The sequence below is a fragment of the Apis florea genome, unplaced genomic scaffold (assembly GCF_048593485.1).
Source record: "Apis florea isolate Af1SG1 unplaced genomic scaffold, ASM4859348v1 contig_3772_pilon, whole genome shotgun sequence".
NCBI classification, from domain to species: Eukaryota; Metazoa; Arthropoda; class Insecta; order Hymenoptera; family Apidae; genus Apis; species Apis florea.
Genome location: NW_028256845.1, coordinates 4234409 through 4251752, shown reverse-complemented (window position 1 = coordinate 4251752; position 17344 = coordinate 4234409). Strand labels below are relative to the sequence as shown.

Here is a 17344-nt window from a genome sequence, read left to right as displayed (position 1 = left end):
CGCGCGTGAATTAATTATACCCGCTAGACTTCCTTTCTTTATTTTCTCCTTTATCGCGGCTCGTTTCACCTTCGCGCCACGCGTGTGTGTGAGTGCTCCTTTATTGGGCCTGTAACACCGGGGCCTGATGCAACCAACAGCCTTCACTGAAGGCGTAAGCCGCGTGGGCGTACGCGCGACGACGCAGCGCCGTGTGTTCTCCTCTCGTACGCGATCGCGTGCACAGTGTGGGTGATCGAATGTAAGGGGTGAAACGCTTTTGCCCAAACGACAACTTTCTCTCGTTACTTTGCTACAGTATATTTCACACTATATTCGCGTGTAACGAATCGAAAATGGATGGATCCGCTTGGAACACTCGAAGCGAAGAGATCCGCTCGTTTAATCGCTTCGAAGCGACGCGTAAATTTTCGCGCTGTCGATATCAGAACTCCGTTCTCAGCTGCTCCTGGCTGCTCCTCTAGCTGGATCGATAGAATCCTCCTCCTCCTTCGTGGGAGGAGCGGAGTAATCTGGACCGGAAGTTGGAAGCTCGAGGACGAAGAGAGGTTTTACTCTCTCTTCCTCTTATCGATGTATATATATACGATCGCGGATGTTTCAGGATTAAAGGAACGATATGAATCGTGTCGATTTGAAAATAAAAGTCGAAGGAATCGAAGAAGCAAATTTTATTTCCATCGATAATCGTCGACTTTCCGTTCTCTTTTTTCTCGTCATACACTTTTTTATAACGAATAATGGATCATGCTCTCTTCCCTGGAGGAGGAGGAGGAGGAAACATCGAGGGAATGGCTAATCCTGGAAGGGTTTTACGGCCGGACACTTGGTCCCACCCGGTACGTTGCTCGCCACACGGAGCATAAGAGAGCTCACGTGGGCTTACCTCTATCACAGCCTTTCTCGTTCGCCCATGCACGTTACGCACACGCGTGCGCGACATGAATAACGCACGACCCGGTTCATACAAGCGGCAAGTATTCCTTTAAGAGAGCTTTAAAGACCGGGAACATTTCGCGCGAACAACGCTCTCCTCCATATACGCCGCTCGGCCGTTTGTAGATTCCATTAGACGGCTCGACGTGGACGATCTGAGAAGTGGGTGGGGAGGGAAGGAAGAGCGTCGTTTGAATATAATTTCATCCGTTCGACCCGTCGTCATCGTCTTCCCTCCCCCCTGTTTTTATTGCCGGACATTTTATGGAAAATCGTCGACCGACAAATCGCAGAACGAAATAGCAGAACGAAATCCAATGTGCGACAATGTACACCGATTGTGTACGCAAAACGAGGGCGAGGAGGAATGAAAATCGAGGCGTAACCACCAGGTATAAATAACGAGGAGCGCGTGAATGACCGGTGTATTTTCTGCCCAAACTGAGGCGAGAAGAGAAGCAAGCGACAATGTCTCGCTTCGACGTCTCCGTATGAGATAGACTCGCTTCTTTGCGTGAATATCATTTCATCGTCTTCTCTTTGTATCTTCGATTTTACAATACGCGATATACAGTGAAAAGTGTGAAAATGTCGTCAGTTTAAACAAAAATTTTATAAAGATTGAGAAAAAGATAATATTAATAAATTTTAAGAAAGAAGAATCCGCAGGATCAACTTTATTCGCGTTTCTCTCTTCTCTATCTCTATCTCTCTCTCTCTCTCTCTCGTCATATTTCATTTATTTTTTACCGTTTTCCTTCTTTTATCCTCTTCGACTTGACAAGTACACTAGACTTTATTCCAGCCTATTTCTTACTCCTTTTTATTTCCTCCCTTTTCTCCTTTTTAACCCTTTTTATTCCTATACCTAGCACAATATATACGACCAAATTAACTCGCTCTCGCATTCCCCTTTCCTTTTCTATCCCTCTCTCTTCGCATCCTTAACGTTCTCCCCGTTTTCTCTTCCTTTTTGCCCTCCGCCCCATTCCTGAGCTTCTTGCCACGCGTCGTTATACACTCTCGTGCCCTCTCCTTTCGATCAGAGCCGAGTTTTTGCCACCACGGGGGATTACGAACGTGATTGTTTCCGGGTTGTTATGCCACGAACGAGGGATTAAAAAGCACAGTCACCAGTGGTTCTTGCGTTTGACACGCACGAGGGTGCATTGTGCTCGCTTTCAACGCGAGGGGGACGTTCCAAGTTTCCTCTAATTGACCTATGGATGATTTACGTTACGTTCGACCGTGTAATTCGTTCGGCTTCCACGTGGGTCGTGCAAAACGATTGATTGCGAAATGAAACGATTGTGAATAATGTAATGATAATTATAAGAAATTTAAATATTTTAATTTCTTACGACTCTTTAAATTTTGAATAATTAAATCCTTGGAAGCTATTTTCACGATTATAATACTTTTAAAATTGAGAATTCGATGCGATTGATTTGCGAATTGAAGCAGCGAGTGTGAACAATGTAATTTATATTTCTCGCAATTCTTTAAATTTGAAATGATTAAATCCTTGGAAGCTATTTTCACGATTATGAAAATTTTTAAAATTGAGAATTCGATACGGTTTAACGATTTTCGAAATGAAGCAGCGAATTGTGAATAATTTATAATAATTTTAAGAAATTTCAATATTTTAATCTCTCACAACTCTTTAAATTTTAAATAATTAAATTCTTCGAGGCTATTTTCACGATTCTAATAGATTTTAAAATTGAGAATTCGATACGGTTTAACGAAAGATATTATAATAGCGGTGGATATATATTTCTTCCTTTCCTTGATTTTCCGCTTTTGTGTTTCCATTTATCAGACTTCTGATTACAATAACAAAGCAGGCGCTAAAAGGTGTATTCGGTTTGTTGAATGCGAGTTTCGAGTTGCATTGTGCCGGCAAGAAACGTTTCGAGATCTTTCAATTAGAAGGGCGATTTTATATTTCTATCTTTGAATCGAGGAAACCGAGGAGATTCATCCGCGATTAAGCTCGGATTCGATTGAAAATGTCTCCTTCAAAATTTTCATGGAAAACTTTCACAGAATTTCACGGGATAGTTTTATAGAATTTACAATTATATATAAAATATTCTTAGCTGTGTGAATCGGAATCGATACGCGAATCGCGATTTTATAAACGATTTCTACACGCAAAAAATGAGAAACGAAGAACTCGTATAAAATTTTCAAGGCTCCTGCCTTTTTTTTACTGTTCCATTCCATTTTGAAGATGACGTAAGATGTGAACGAGATGGTTGAAAAAATAAAAGTGATTCTAACTCGTAGATATACAATCAACTGGAATAAATTTCCAGTATCGATTTCTTTTTTTATTACCTCATTTATCACGTCCAGTTTATCATTTCTAGCGGGCGATGTGTCAGCGTGTTTTAGAAATTATAAAACGGATATCCACGTGCATTAACCAAATTAAATTTTCATATCTCTAATTCCTGTCTTCTGTGCGACCATCATACTACTTTTTACCACTATGATTAAAATGTTTTAATGAATTTAAATCACTCGTTCTGGCTCATTATCAATTTTTCCACGAATTTTTCCTTGTGCATAAATAATTTTTTTCTTGTTCCAAGCAATTTATCATACCATAGGACATACAATTTTCTATGATCTAACGATCTCGTGTTTTCAAAGAACGAGAGACGATACTGTTTTTCTTCGAAAAAAGATTACTCTATTTTCTAGAAACCTGGAAATTAAAAAGTCAAACTTGAATACAAATACGACAACATATCGTCGCTCTCTTCTTTCAAAGTTACCTCACTATTATTATAAATCGCACGAAATCAAATTTTATCACGATCTTCGACTTTATAATTAAACTTTAAAACTCGAATTATTTAATTCCTTTGATTCATCGACCATGCACTGAATCGTCATCGATCGTTTCCGATCCGACACGTGAAATAAATTACGATCACCTACGTCGCAAGACGTTCCACGATTTATATCACTGATCTCTCTCGCTATTTCCTTACTATTCGAGTTGTATCACGTTTCGCAAATGTTTATGCGTGTAACAAACGATTCTCACTTCCTCGTATAAATAGAACCATCTGGTGGTGGTGTTAAAAGCTGTTTTAAAGTCCAGGTAAACACGAGATTTATTCGCGCGGCGAATACTGGTGGAGACTCGTCGTGTTCGCGATAAGATAATCGAATTTATATTGACACATGTTACGTCACTTCCATCTCTATTGTCGTCTTAATGGTATCTCCATATATCGCTTAAGACGAGGCTATATTCCATCCGTTATATATGGGTCACGATAATTCTCTCGTTTTCGCCGGATATTTCTTCGAGAATTAAAATGAAATATCCGAGCTGCTCCGATATTCGATTTTTAATTAATCAATCGAAACAAATTCGACGAAATTCGTCTTTCCAATTCTCCCTTTTTATCAAATTAATGGATATCGCAATAACGATTCAAAATATCTATCCAACGTGATACACGATATTCAAACTTTATCCTCGATTCTCTGTGAGCAAACGCACAGGTCGTCGAATTTCTTCCCTCTCGATTTCTATTTAATACAATACGAGTTAAAATAATCCAATATGAGATTATTTATATCTCAACAATCAATATATAGAAATCGTGTACAATTCTCTTTAAAACTTGTCCTAACCTTTTCAGATATGAATATGGTAAAAAGAAATGAAACTGGTAAAAAAGATCAGAGAGCTCGCGAACGATCGTGTTCGGCGTGGAAAAGGTGCAATTATCCGTGGAGAGAAAAATCGAATATCTACGATTAACGGAGATATATAATTTCTCGACGCGTAATCGCTGTTATTTTCTTTCCTGGTTGCAGTCTGGTCAATAAAGAGGGCGCACGCGAGTGTTGCTAATTTAATGAAAAGATCGCATACCGGGAGTGCATCAACGTGGTGGGTTGGTTGAACCTATGGCCACTGGATTATCGTTCAAATAATTACAAGGGGAGGGGGGGGGGGAAGCTATGACGACGGCTGTGATTTATTCCATTCGACTTATTATGCATCGGCAATTCTCTCTCGATCGAATTATTTTCATCCAAACGCGGTCTTGTTTTCACGCAAAACAACGCTGCACGAATAACTTCGTCTCGTTGAATGAAAATACACGCTTAGATAAATCGTGAAAGAGGCTGTCTAATTAGGAGAGGCTGTGACTCTTTTTTGGGGGGGAAAAAAATATCAACGTTCGATTGTTAAGGAGCAGCGAATGTACAATAAAATGGATTCGAACGTGTCGCAACCATTTCGATTCGTACGTACGTATTTATTTTATATATTGGATTATTTATTATGCGCGGTGTATTAATTGATGATGATAATTCAATTGTGAGAATATTACGCGTGTAAACATCGTATTCGCTCGAAAGTGGAATAAATATGGAACGTGTGCGTAAATGGCGGTGTATTTAAATCGGTTAATAACAACGTCGACCCTTATTTCGAATAACGAAATGGAATATCACGCGTACGATTCGTGGAGGAAAAAGGTTTGGAACGGGGGATAGATATTGATTTAACTTTTTCAACGATCCATTGACGGTGTATATCGACGAGACAACTTTGCAATTTTCCATTTCGCTCTTTTTTTTCTCTCTTTTAACCAGGAAAAAAAAAACGAAACGGAACCAGAGAAAACTCGTTCAACTTTTTTCAACCAATGCGTTGCTAATATTTTCTCTCGAATCGTATCGACGCGAGACGATAAACCGGAAGAAATTCTCGGAAATTCAATTCATTTTTGAAAGATTTGCTATTTAAGAACGATGCTTTTACAAATTACTTTATGACACCCGTTTCTTCATCGTCGTCCTTTAATCAAAAACGAGAGGGAGAGAAAAATTGGAGTAGGTGAAATCAGATAGCGAAACAGCGAGGCAAAGTGAAATATTACTTCGTACGCGTTGCCAACAATATTGTAGCAATATTGTATTCCACTCGCGATGGAATAAAGTGTTCGAAGTATTCGTTCAACTTGAACGAAAAATACATACTTACGTATGAAAAACGGATGATAATTTTTCAATCTACGTTTTAAAAATTTCCATTATTCGACAATTATAATATACTCGGGAAGTTAAGTAGAAACCTTGTATAACTCGCGAGGGAATAAAATATATTGAATTTCAATGAAAAATACACTTACGTATGAAAATTACGGATGGTAATTTTTCAATCTACGTTTTAAAATTTCTATTTATTCGACAATTCATGAATTAAACTAATGTTAAATTGGAAACCTATTATCTCGCGAGGTATAATAAAATATTCGTTCAACTTGAAAAATGCGTCACTCAAAAACGGGTGATAATTTTAATTCAATTTCCAATCTATCGTTATTTAAAATCTATATTTATTCGACAAACGTATGCAAAGTATAGAAATGTTCGAAGCGAGCAAGAATAAATTCCGTTTTGATCGAGCGTATATACCGGCATGTGAATCGGCTGAACGTAACGCTCGGTTTAATTAAGAATGATCGCGCATCTCGCGAATAACGATGTATCCGCGAGGAGCGCGGATTACGTATTCGCGGAGCGTATTTCAAGGCGATTACGCTAGCCCGATGACGACGTTACACGCACCGTATACCGCGAGTTATTCCCATAATTATCAAAACCGCCGTGCTTTGCCGATTATTAACATCTCGAGTGCTACAAACGTGCGTGGAAATAATGTCAAGGTCGTTTAGGTGTGCCCCGCGAACCTAATTACAAGAATAGAGAAATAACGATTCACGATAAAAAAAAGAAAAAAAAAAAGAAAATGGAGAATCGAGCGAATAAATTGATGGAATAATGGGATAATTCGAGGAATACAAAAGGCTTTAAACGATCATATATATATCGATAAAACTGGATGGACGTGTATATATATATATATACGTTCTGTATACGTCTTAAGTTAATTAATAGGGACGATTGTGAAATAATTACGACAGCACGTGTTGCTAATTAATCGTGCTATAAATATAATATCACATTTCACCAATTACATCGTGGAGTAATAATAATAATAATAATAATAATAACGCGTCATGTGACGAAACGGGAATATCATCCGTGTTTCATTCTCGAGTTAATTAGACAGATGGCGTGTAAAGTAATTGTAACAGACATTTATACGCGCAACAAGTGAGAAGAAAAGAAAAATCGACCGATCAAATTTGCCTTGTGGCAGGCAAATCGATCGATCTTTTTCACCGAATGTGTACATCGCGAAATAATAATTGGCGATACGAGGGGAGGAGGAGAGAAAAAAAAAAGGGAAAAAAGGATATGTAAACGAGGGAACGAAACAACAAAACGGACTGCTGAATCTCCATAAAATCGGCCACAATTATATCAGTTCGTTTCAGCAAACAGTAAACTACCTCGTTAAAACATGGCTCGGGCAAATACTAACGAACGATACAACACGCGAAACTCGTTTTCCAACAATTGGATACAGTCGCTGACAGAGAATCATCGATCTCATCAGTCAGTGGAAAAGTCAACTTTGCTCCCAGGAATTTCGAACGGGCATTTAGCAACCATTGCAATTCTAAACGACTACAGTAAATATGTTGGATAACTGCGACGAATGATTTCTATATTTCTTTGGTAAAAATACAAAGAAAATTCTTTTGTTTTGGTCGAATATTTCATAAATGTAATATCACGTTCGAATCTCTGGGATCCAATGAAATAATTTATGATATAAATGCTGTTTCTAAATTTTGATCGAATATTCCTTAAATATGATACCATGTCCGAATCTCTAAGATCCAAAGAAATAATTTATACAGCATGAGTTCTCTACATTTCTTCGATGAAGTACAAAGCAAATTCTGAATTCTAATCGAATATTCCATAAATATAATATCATGTCCAAATCTCTAGGATATCAAAAGAAATAATTTATAACGTAAGTACTCGTTTTCTACATTCCTTCGATGAAGTACAAAGCAAATTCTGAGTTCTGATCGAATATTCCTTAAATATGATACCATGTTCGAATCTCTAAGATATTCAAAAAAATAACTTATAGCTTTGAATACTTGTTTTCTACATTCCTTCGATGAAACGCGAAGCAAATTTTGAGTTCTGAAGAACGAATCACAACATCGAGATTACCATATCGAATATCTTTAAGGAATAATAATGCAAAGCCATCGCGAAAACCTAAAATCTACATAAACCAAATCTACATGAAGTACATAAACCATATACCATAGGGATTAAAAATCCATCGAAACTAGTAGTTCTCGATCCAATTATCCAACTGCTTCCGCGGTTCCACGAGAAACCTCACTCGTCGACTGAACGACGGCTATAATCGACATATTCGTGGGAGTATGGTGGAACTCTCTGAAAAACGAGCTCCGAGAAACCGAAATGTCACGGGGGAGCCGGAAAATTGGTCACGAGTTATCGATAACGCGGCCAAGCCTCTCCTCTCTTCGACGATGGTCGGGCCGTTGCTTTCCACGGACTTTCTACGGTCGCTTTTAACGAGCTTCGGAACGAAGTCTGCGCCAAATAAGGATTCCATTTGCCCGTACGGGCGGGTCGATGAAAGGTAATGAATAAGTTGAGAGATACGGTTGAAAGCGGTTTGTTGCCAGCCGCTTGTAATTTATTTGTTGAATCCGCCACACGTAATTAACAGAAAATTCGCCGGATTTCGCGAAACATTTTTCCATCTCAATTAATTTCGCGCCAAGTTTCGATCGAGTACGATTTTTCCTCCGATTTTTCGATTCATTCTCGCGCTTCCTGTTATTAAAATTATTAAAATACTCTTCCTGACGATATATCAACCGACTTTCGCTTCGAAATTGATACACGAATACTCGTCGTTTTCAGTTCGTATTATTTCAATTCGTATCCGGTTTAATGACCTGTTGACGAGACGATTCCTCGTGATTATCCGTATGCGGGTAGACAAGTTCGTTAACACGAAACACAAAAAAAAAAAAAAAAATGCAAAAACCAAATGTAAATAATGTAGAAATAGCGGTAACAACGGAAAGTCTGAAGAATTTTAATGCAATGTGAAAAGAATGGATTTATTTTGACAGTGAATAATTGGCGCGTATGAAGATTCGACGAAGAATAAGAAAAGATGGCCGAGGAAGCGAGTAAAATTTCAACAGTGTTTCTACCGCGAATGGAATGGAAATGGACGTCGATTATCTCATAATCGAGCGAAACGAACCTAATTTTCCGTGGACCAATTTCGATGGAAACGTTTGTGTTGTGCGCGCACACTTTCGCACAATAAATTAATTGGCACTAATTAGACAGAAATTAGCTTGCACTCGCCACGAAAAATGGACGACGTGAGGCCAATCGACGTCCCAGATAAAATGTGCACGGATTAGCATATAAGTGCCTAGAATGTACACGCGCTAAATACTCTTCTTTGTTGCAAGTCAAACAAAACGACTATTACAAAGAGTTGCGTAACGACGCACATGTGCAACGATGTGGATGGCCGGTGGATCGCGTATGGTTTCGAACCGGGGATAAATATTCTTCGGATGTCTACGAATTGAGAAAATAAAAATATGAAAACGCATTATCGCGGTGTAAACAAGAAATGCAATATCGTACATCTGCCGGCGTATACTTTTAAAATGGAAAGTTTGTTTGTCTCTCCGAGATTTTGAAGCCGTTATATTATGTAACTCTCAATTTTAATTAACAATTTCAAATTTAACAGATTAACATATATATATATAGATACAAAAATTGTACCTATGAATAAATAAGTAACGAGATATAACTTTCTAAAAATTCTATTTCTATTAGAAACCGCTAAAAAGTAAAATACCGATAATACAATTAAAATATAAAAAGCATGTTTCCCGACAACTTCAGTCTTGCTAAAAATCTTCTATTTACAAATACAAGAAATAAATGCGTGCGTGATGCAATCCACGAATGACTAAGCAAAGAGAGCAACAAAAAAAATCTTCCAAGAAATTCTTATTACCGAACTCCCGCTCCCAATAATTACACACATAAAAGAGATTACACCGTCCAATTATCCGATCCTCACAACTCTGAAACGCAACGAGAATTTAAATCCACTTTTAGAAACATTTCCTTTCCATCTGAAGAGATCCACAATTTTCGAAAATTCGTATCTCCGATAAAAAGATCGATCTCTTGCTATACGATCTGAACGACTCGACGTATAAACGTTTAATGGCGGCCTGATCCGTTTCCATCCACGGATTATTGGAGATAAGTTCGTTAATTGCGCGTACCTGGATCTGTGCTCGCATGAGAGAGGGAAGAAGGGAAAGGAGGAGGCAAAGGTAAAGGCAAAGGGGGTGTTGTCGCGATTCTATCCTTATATGTATCGACAGAAATGCCGCGGATCTTGATACATCACTTTGCCGACCGTGCATTGTAAATATCGTGGCCGTTGTCGCGTTTAAAGGAAATTGTCGATTCGCGTAAATAATCGAGGCGTTGTTTCCGCGAGGAATACGAGGCGACGTTGGGGAAACTGTGGAGACGATGGAAAATCATTTGACTGCAGGAAATTTGCGGCGCAATGTTTCGAAGATGGAGACGACGGAAACGAAGGTTTTGGAAAATTATTTTGTTTGGAATTGTAAATTTAGAAACGAGTGCTAAGTGCGGTATCGGGAAAATTAAATTGAAACGATGAATTTTCAGAATTATGAAATAATTCAAATATCGATATTGAGAAAATTAAATTGGAATGATGAAATATTGAAATATTTAAGCATTGATATTTGAGAAAATTGGATGATTTTGGAGAAATATGGAATATTATTTAAGCATCGAGAAAATTAAATTGGAATTGGTGAGAATAATTTGGAATTATATTCGAAGACGAAAGATTTAATTATCAATTAGATAGATCAGGAAATAACATTGATTGAAAATTATGGATGTAGGAAGGAATTTGAGGATATGCTAAAATTATTGTTATGTTGTTATTTTTGAAGGAAGGTTTAAAGTTTTATGACGCAAAATCTTTCTAAAAATACTAGTGAACGTCGTGATGTGTATCCAAAGAATTAGCACCGAATGGAGGTGTGTCTAATCTGACGATTGCGTGTGCAAACACGTTTGTCGATTCGTTAGAGTATTTATTTTATTTATTTTGCAACAATGCCTCGTGTGATATTAAATCCTTCCGTTTTAACGGAATGTAACAAATCTTAATACGTATGTAATATCAATCGTTAAGCTGATCTTGTTATACTAGACTGTTATTCAACCATATATAACCACATATAAATAATCTCGTATCTATTTGGAACAAAGTTATATTCGAGTAACTTTATCTGTTCTAAATTAATCATCATACTTCGTATGTATCGTTATCCATAAATAAATAGATACAAACTTCAATTAATCCATTTAACGTGGCATTTTTGCACGATAAAACAAATACTACACGCATATAATTTTCACAATATTCGATTTCTACGTTAAAATTCATACACAACTTCTCCAACGAATCTGATACTTTAACAATCAATAAATTCTCTTCACACAATTTTCACAGAATTTTCACGAAGATGTTACGTAAATACTTCACGATAACTCGAATCTGAAAATCTGACATACCCGACCGTGACGTGAACGACGAAAACAATGTGTCTGGTCGTCATATTTCCACGTTACCGAACTCTATTCTGTTTCCACGAGATTATGCGCGTGCGGAATGTAAGCAGCGATCGGATCGCTGGTAAACACGAAGAAATAGCGGAATGCGATATGCAAATCGGTATCAGTAGGTGTAGCAGTTTGAGCAACAGTTGAAAAGCTACGTGATCGAGTATTCGAGTATTTTTTCATTACATCATCATTTAAATTTGGCAATTATTCCACGACTATTATTCGCAGAAATCGAGATAAATGATATGGAAAAACTTACTTATCATTATCCTATGAATCGGTTTAGAATCAGAAATAAGAAAGTTCCGTTGTTCTTGTTATTTTTATGATTTTCAAAGTTAAAAATTAACTGATAAAAAAATTTCTTTACCACGTTTCTTCCTTCCACGGGAAAAGAATTATTACCTAATATAAATGCCGATACATGGGAATTTTGCATTTGGTTTAATGGAAGGATGGCCACAGTCCGTCGTTATCAGAATTTTATCGCGAATTTACGATCCCGAGGCCGGTCGTGGTGTAGCCCAGGTTATTGACTTCTCTTGTATACGAGCACGTAAAACGAGCCGCGTACACGGCACGAATGGAATAATTATTCTCAATAACCTATATATTGTCGCAATTTATACGTGGAAGACGCATTAATGAATGTATCATTGGCCCTGCGCGATGCTTGACGATCAATGGGTAAATGAGTGGACGTTGAATAACCAAGCGAATCAATTAGCCGAACATCCCTTTCAACCGTGACTCCCTTTCCTTCCGTTTCGATATCGATTAATTCTCCATTAGCGGCAGATTAAGTCCGGACATAATTAACGGCCTCTGTGAAGTTTCGACGTGGCCCACGCTTCTTTGAGCCATCGTCCTTCGACGACAACGTCGAGCCAATGACGGTACGCGGATAGAAAGTCACCTACGCGTTTCGAGAATGAATCTCCGATCCCATAAACGCGGCCGTGGCGCCTGATTTATAGAGACCGGCACTAAGATACCGTGATCTTGGAACGGGACGATCGATCGTGAGTTAAAGATCGAATTTTCATTCATGATTTTTCGTTAAAGAAGATAGCGAGTTATTCACGATAAATAAGAAAAATTTATTTAAAAGTTAATCGAATCGCGAGTTAAAATTCTCGTTTTAAAACAATTGATAAAACGTTTTAATTCAATCACACGTAAAATGAAATCCTTGTTCCATAATAACTAACGTTTTCTTTTTCAACGCAAACTGTTTAAAATCTTCAACTGTTCAAACTCTTCGGAATAATAACAATCAATATTGAGTTTCCGATGCTCAACTCTCTCGTCCATCGACAATACAATAAAAAAACAAACATGGCGGTCGCAAATCGGTCAAGGAATCACTATCCCACGATAAAAAAAAAACTGTGCATATTCATCGCACGAGATCATAAATATTCCAGCCAGAAAAACATGAAAGAAAATTAATCAGAGGTATCGTCTGTCCCTATCCATCGATCCGATAATCCGTCGACGCATTATTGCATCGCGGAATTTCGTACCGGTTCGATACCGGTTTTTCGGGACAATGTCACGAAGAAAAGTTGCAGTATGGGATAGCGTTCGTCGACCGGTTTTCGCGCGATACAAAATCGACTCACCTCGTTGCGTGTCAATCCATCCTGCCCGCATCGTGTATCCACGCCGTCATCGTGGATAGATGATCGAATCGATCGGCACGATCGTTGTTACGCGCCAAGAAGCGGGAAAATATCGAGGTGTGCGTATCCACGATCGGGACAAATCCACGCGCTGGTCCCCGTACAGACTCGAAGAGGTGACTGGGAGATTCTGAGGACCGTCGGTTCTGGTTCACGACTGGTTCTTCTCCTTCTCCTTCGGCCTCTGGCCCCTTCCATGCTGGCTGCACAACACCAAGGAAACAGAGACGCGTATACCCGTGTCTGCGAACATTAGACGGAGTCGGATAAGTCGTGTGTTCGAAATAGAAGAAGAGAGGAGAGAGAGAGAGAGAGAGAGAGAGAGAGAAAGGAAAGAGAGAGAGAGAAAGAAGGAAAGAGCGTACGAGATGCTGGAGAGATTCAAGCAGAGACGCCAGGCAACGGCAGGTTGCTCCTTTCGAAGGGAACCTTCGGAGGGACGGGGTGAAGCTCCGGCTAGGCCCCACCGGGTGAAAAGAAGTCGATCAGGTAAGGGTCAGGGACGCATTCGCAACTTTTGCCTCGGTCGCCAGATGCTCCGTCGTCCAATGTTGTAGAACGAAAAAAGTTTTTTTCCGATCGAAACTGCGCAATAGAGAAAAGAAAATGTAATATATGTTGATATAATGAATGATAAATTAATGATGGTATTTTATTATGAAATAAAAATGTAAATGGTTTAATAAGATAGTTACATTGCTTTATTAATTATATCTTGATAGGAACGTAATGCGAGAGGAACTACTTTTTTTTTTTTTTTTTTTTGAAAGAGGAAGTTAAAACGAAGATTGCACAATCACCATTCAATTAGCACAGTAACGAGTTTTCATCTGGTTTTATTTACGTAACCGGCGGTAAATCGCGATATGAGATCATACAACCGAGCAATCATCGGCGTGCTTTCACGCCGATCGTTTTACGATTATTACCTGCTATTTCGATCTCTGTGTTAGTGAAGGTAAACAGAGATCGAGAAAGAAAATACGAAGAGAGCGATACGAGTTAATACTAACGCTCATAAAAATGATTCAAAGAAAGTAAGAATAATCTTCCAGTGGCAAATGTATTTTTACCTGTGCCCGGTCTCGTAACAAATTCGTGCGGACAGATCGCTCATTTCCTTTGAACGCGCGTTGAAAGCAGAAAGAACGTGACAGGGGAGAAACAAATGACGTCACGCGATTCTACCTCGAAGAAACCGGCTATTCAGTTCGCAAATCTTCGAGCCTGAATAGGAGCGTTCAGGGTCTAAACCAGCTGGGCTGGTACAGACGCGGATTAGTCCACGAACGTTTGTACCTTCGTCTCAGGTAGAAGAGATCTGACCGATAAACTTGAAACTTTGTTCCAAAAAGGAGTACAGGAATACAAGAAACGTCTTATTCTTTGATTACATGGAAATCTTTTTCTTTTTTGACGTAGATCTGTAAAAGGACGTAATAATATGCTTAAAGTAACTTTAGCCTCGACTGGTAGGTTGGGGTTAAAACGATGCTCATTGTTCTTTCGAAGCTTGTTGGTATCTGATTACTCGTCTGGTTGAAGTGCAAGAGGGTTAAAATTATTCCTGTTAGTAAGTCTCCATGACGCGTACAATATTGTATATCAAAATCAATTCAATTAAGAATAGAAAATTAAAAATAAAAATAAAAATATATATATCACATCTAGTATAGTTTTTCATAAATCAGGATAAAATCTATTCTCTTTTTTTTTTCTTTCTGTCTCTCAAAAATTCTATTTGCATCGTATACGACTCAATCTACCAGCTGAGAGGGATTAACAAGTTTTGCAATAACGTAACGTCTTACCAGGATCAAGGTGTGCTTACCTTGAACGTAACGCTTCACTTCAATAAACATACGCACACCGACATTCGTAAATTCCAGTCACGTCCTACACGGTTGCGTTCAGAATCAGATGAAACTGATAACGAATACATTACGACATTTTTTACGGTGATTTGTTCCGTTGGAGTCCAGGGCCAAATGACAATAACCAATGGAAAGACTTGATGTCGGCACGAGTGATGGCAATGACCCGAGCATCGTGCGAATCCCTCGATCGGGTCCAGCTGGTGCTGGGGCGCAGTCGACAAATAGATTTCGCGCATTTTCCACCTCGCGAGCACTCTATCCATTTCCGAGCGGGATGAGTCAGGCTTCCACTCGAAGCTACCGGTCACTCTTCTATTTTAATAATTGCCCACCTCTAATTTTACCTCGACAAGAAGAGTAGCGAAACAGAACAGCCGCCGACTGCGCACTATCTGCCCTTTTCGTACTTCGTTAATGTATGCACTTTTGTTATAACCAAGTTACAGCTGGAAACATAAGAACGAAGTGAATTAACCATGTCGCACGATTTCATTCGATACGCATTCTGTTATGCGTTCCACAGATTCCAAATTGAATCGTGACGAATTAATGTCTCTTTCTTCTTACCTAATTTTTAAATAAGTGGAATGTAAATTTCTCGATGTCGTATAATATATAGAGATGTTCTACGTTGTGTACATCCTAGTTTGGAATTAAAGAAAAATAAGAAAAATTAAGGATGAGAAATCATTATTTAAGAAATAATTAGAAAAGATGAAAAACTTACATTATGTTACTGGTGAAATGTTATTTAGATGTTTGAATTATATAAGCTGATTTATTACTATGCTTGTAATTTGGAGATCAATATACAACATGATCAATATATAAAATATAACCTCAAAAAATCTATTGTTAAGATATTTTAAGAAATACAAACGATAGAGGATAATAATTACATTTAGAATCTTCTGAATGATTAATAACCAAGGATGAGATAGAAATCGATCGTCGAATAGTTGATGTTTAATCTGAGGATTAAACTATTGTGAAATAAACATCGAATAATACCGAACAGCTTTTTCCATTTCTCTTAACTTTGCCTGTGAAACATGTTATTCATAAACATCTTTGTATTTACATACACGTTCGAATTTATCGTCGTACGTGCACTGTTTACAGCAAACATTGCTTTTATTCCAGTAATGTAAAAGGAAAAAAACAGTTTGTTTCAAAACACATGCAGAGAATGAAAATATGGATTCGGAAAAATGAGTCGTAGACAAAGAATATGTAAAGTGTACACAAATAAAATACTATATATGTAACACTTTTTGTAACAATTTTAAAAAAATCAAGATTATAAGTTAAAATGTTAAAAAAACAAATGTTAAAATGTATTTCTTTGATTGTTAACTAAAAATTTTCACTTGTATAACGTAAAAATTAACACTGAACACTTTCTCGGTGCAATCACAATGCAAAACCGCCAAAACGTCTTAGATGTCGCTGTAATCGCGCATTTCTCGATAAGAATCGTTCTCAATCGAAATCGATGCGAATCGATCACGTCCATGCATGCTTCCCGTACTCCTCTCTGTTCGATAATCGATGGAAAAAATCTGGAATTCCCAGTGGGTGGACCAGTTCTTCGTCCTCGAAGATATTCGAACGTGGCGATCCTTTCACGTTGTACACGTGAAACTCATTCGTTCTGGTGTATGCGATTGCAAAAATCATATCATTTTATTATCGATCGATTTATCGAATTTTAAATTCAAAAAATTGTATGAATACATATATAAATAATAACAATTATTGAATTTCTTAGAAAGTTATAAATATTTTTTCTCAATAATTTATGTTTCGTTTCGTAATTGTTATTAGAAAATTTAAATTGTATATTATAAATATTAATTTACAAATTATATATTCTGAATATCTTTTAGAAGAGAAATATATTTTACTACTAAAAGGAACTCGGAAAAAAAAATGTGACACAAAATTTTTGATTCAATTCTTGAGAGAGTTATGAATGAAGAATTCGATAAGGAAATCTATATATTTTTATACGTTATATTTCTATACTAATCATTCATGGAAGTACATAATTCTTCTTGTGTCAGCTTTCCTGATATTATATCTTTCAATCGTAATAAATTCTTTGATATTAGTTACGAATCATATTACGTATTCATTTGCAAATCAAATAAAACAGTCTACATG

At 37.6% G+C, this 17344-nt stretch overlaps 1 protein-coding gene and 1 long non-coding RNA gene across 2 annotated transcripts in view; both read right to left on the bottom strand.

Annotated features, from left to right (window-relative positions):
• The window catches only part of Kank (KN motif and ankyrin repeat domain-containing protein 2 kank), a 48536-nt gene extending 35103 nt beyond the window's left edge, over positions 1 to 13433 (bottom strand). Inside the window, exon 1 of the mRNA XM_012495685.3 lies at positions 13242 to 13433. The gene's annotated coding sequence lies outside the window, so the exon portion shown is untranslated. The remainder of the gene's footprint in view (positions 1 to 13241) is intronic.
• Positions 13434 to 15492: 2059 nt separating this feature from the next.
• Positions 15493 to 15968, bottom strand: LOC100866212 (uncharacterized). The gene is made up of 3 exons (XR_142643.4): positions 15906 to 15968; positions 15746 to 15820; positions 15493 to 15624 (listed from the first exon to the last, which is right to left on the bottom strand). It is a non-coding gene; the product is annotated as an uncharacterized LOC100866212 (long non-coding RNA).
• Between the last annotated feature and the right edge of the window lie 1376 nt (positions 15969 to 17344).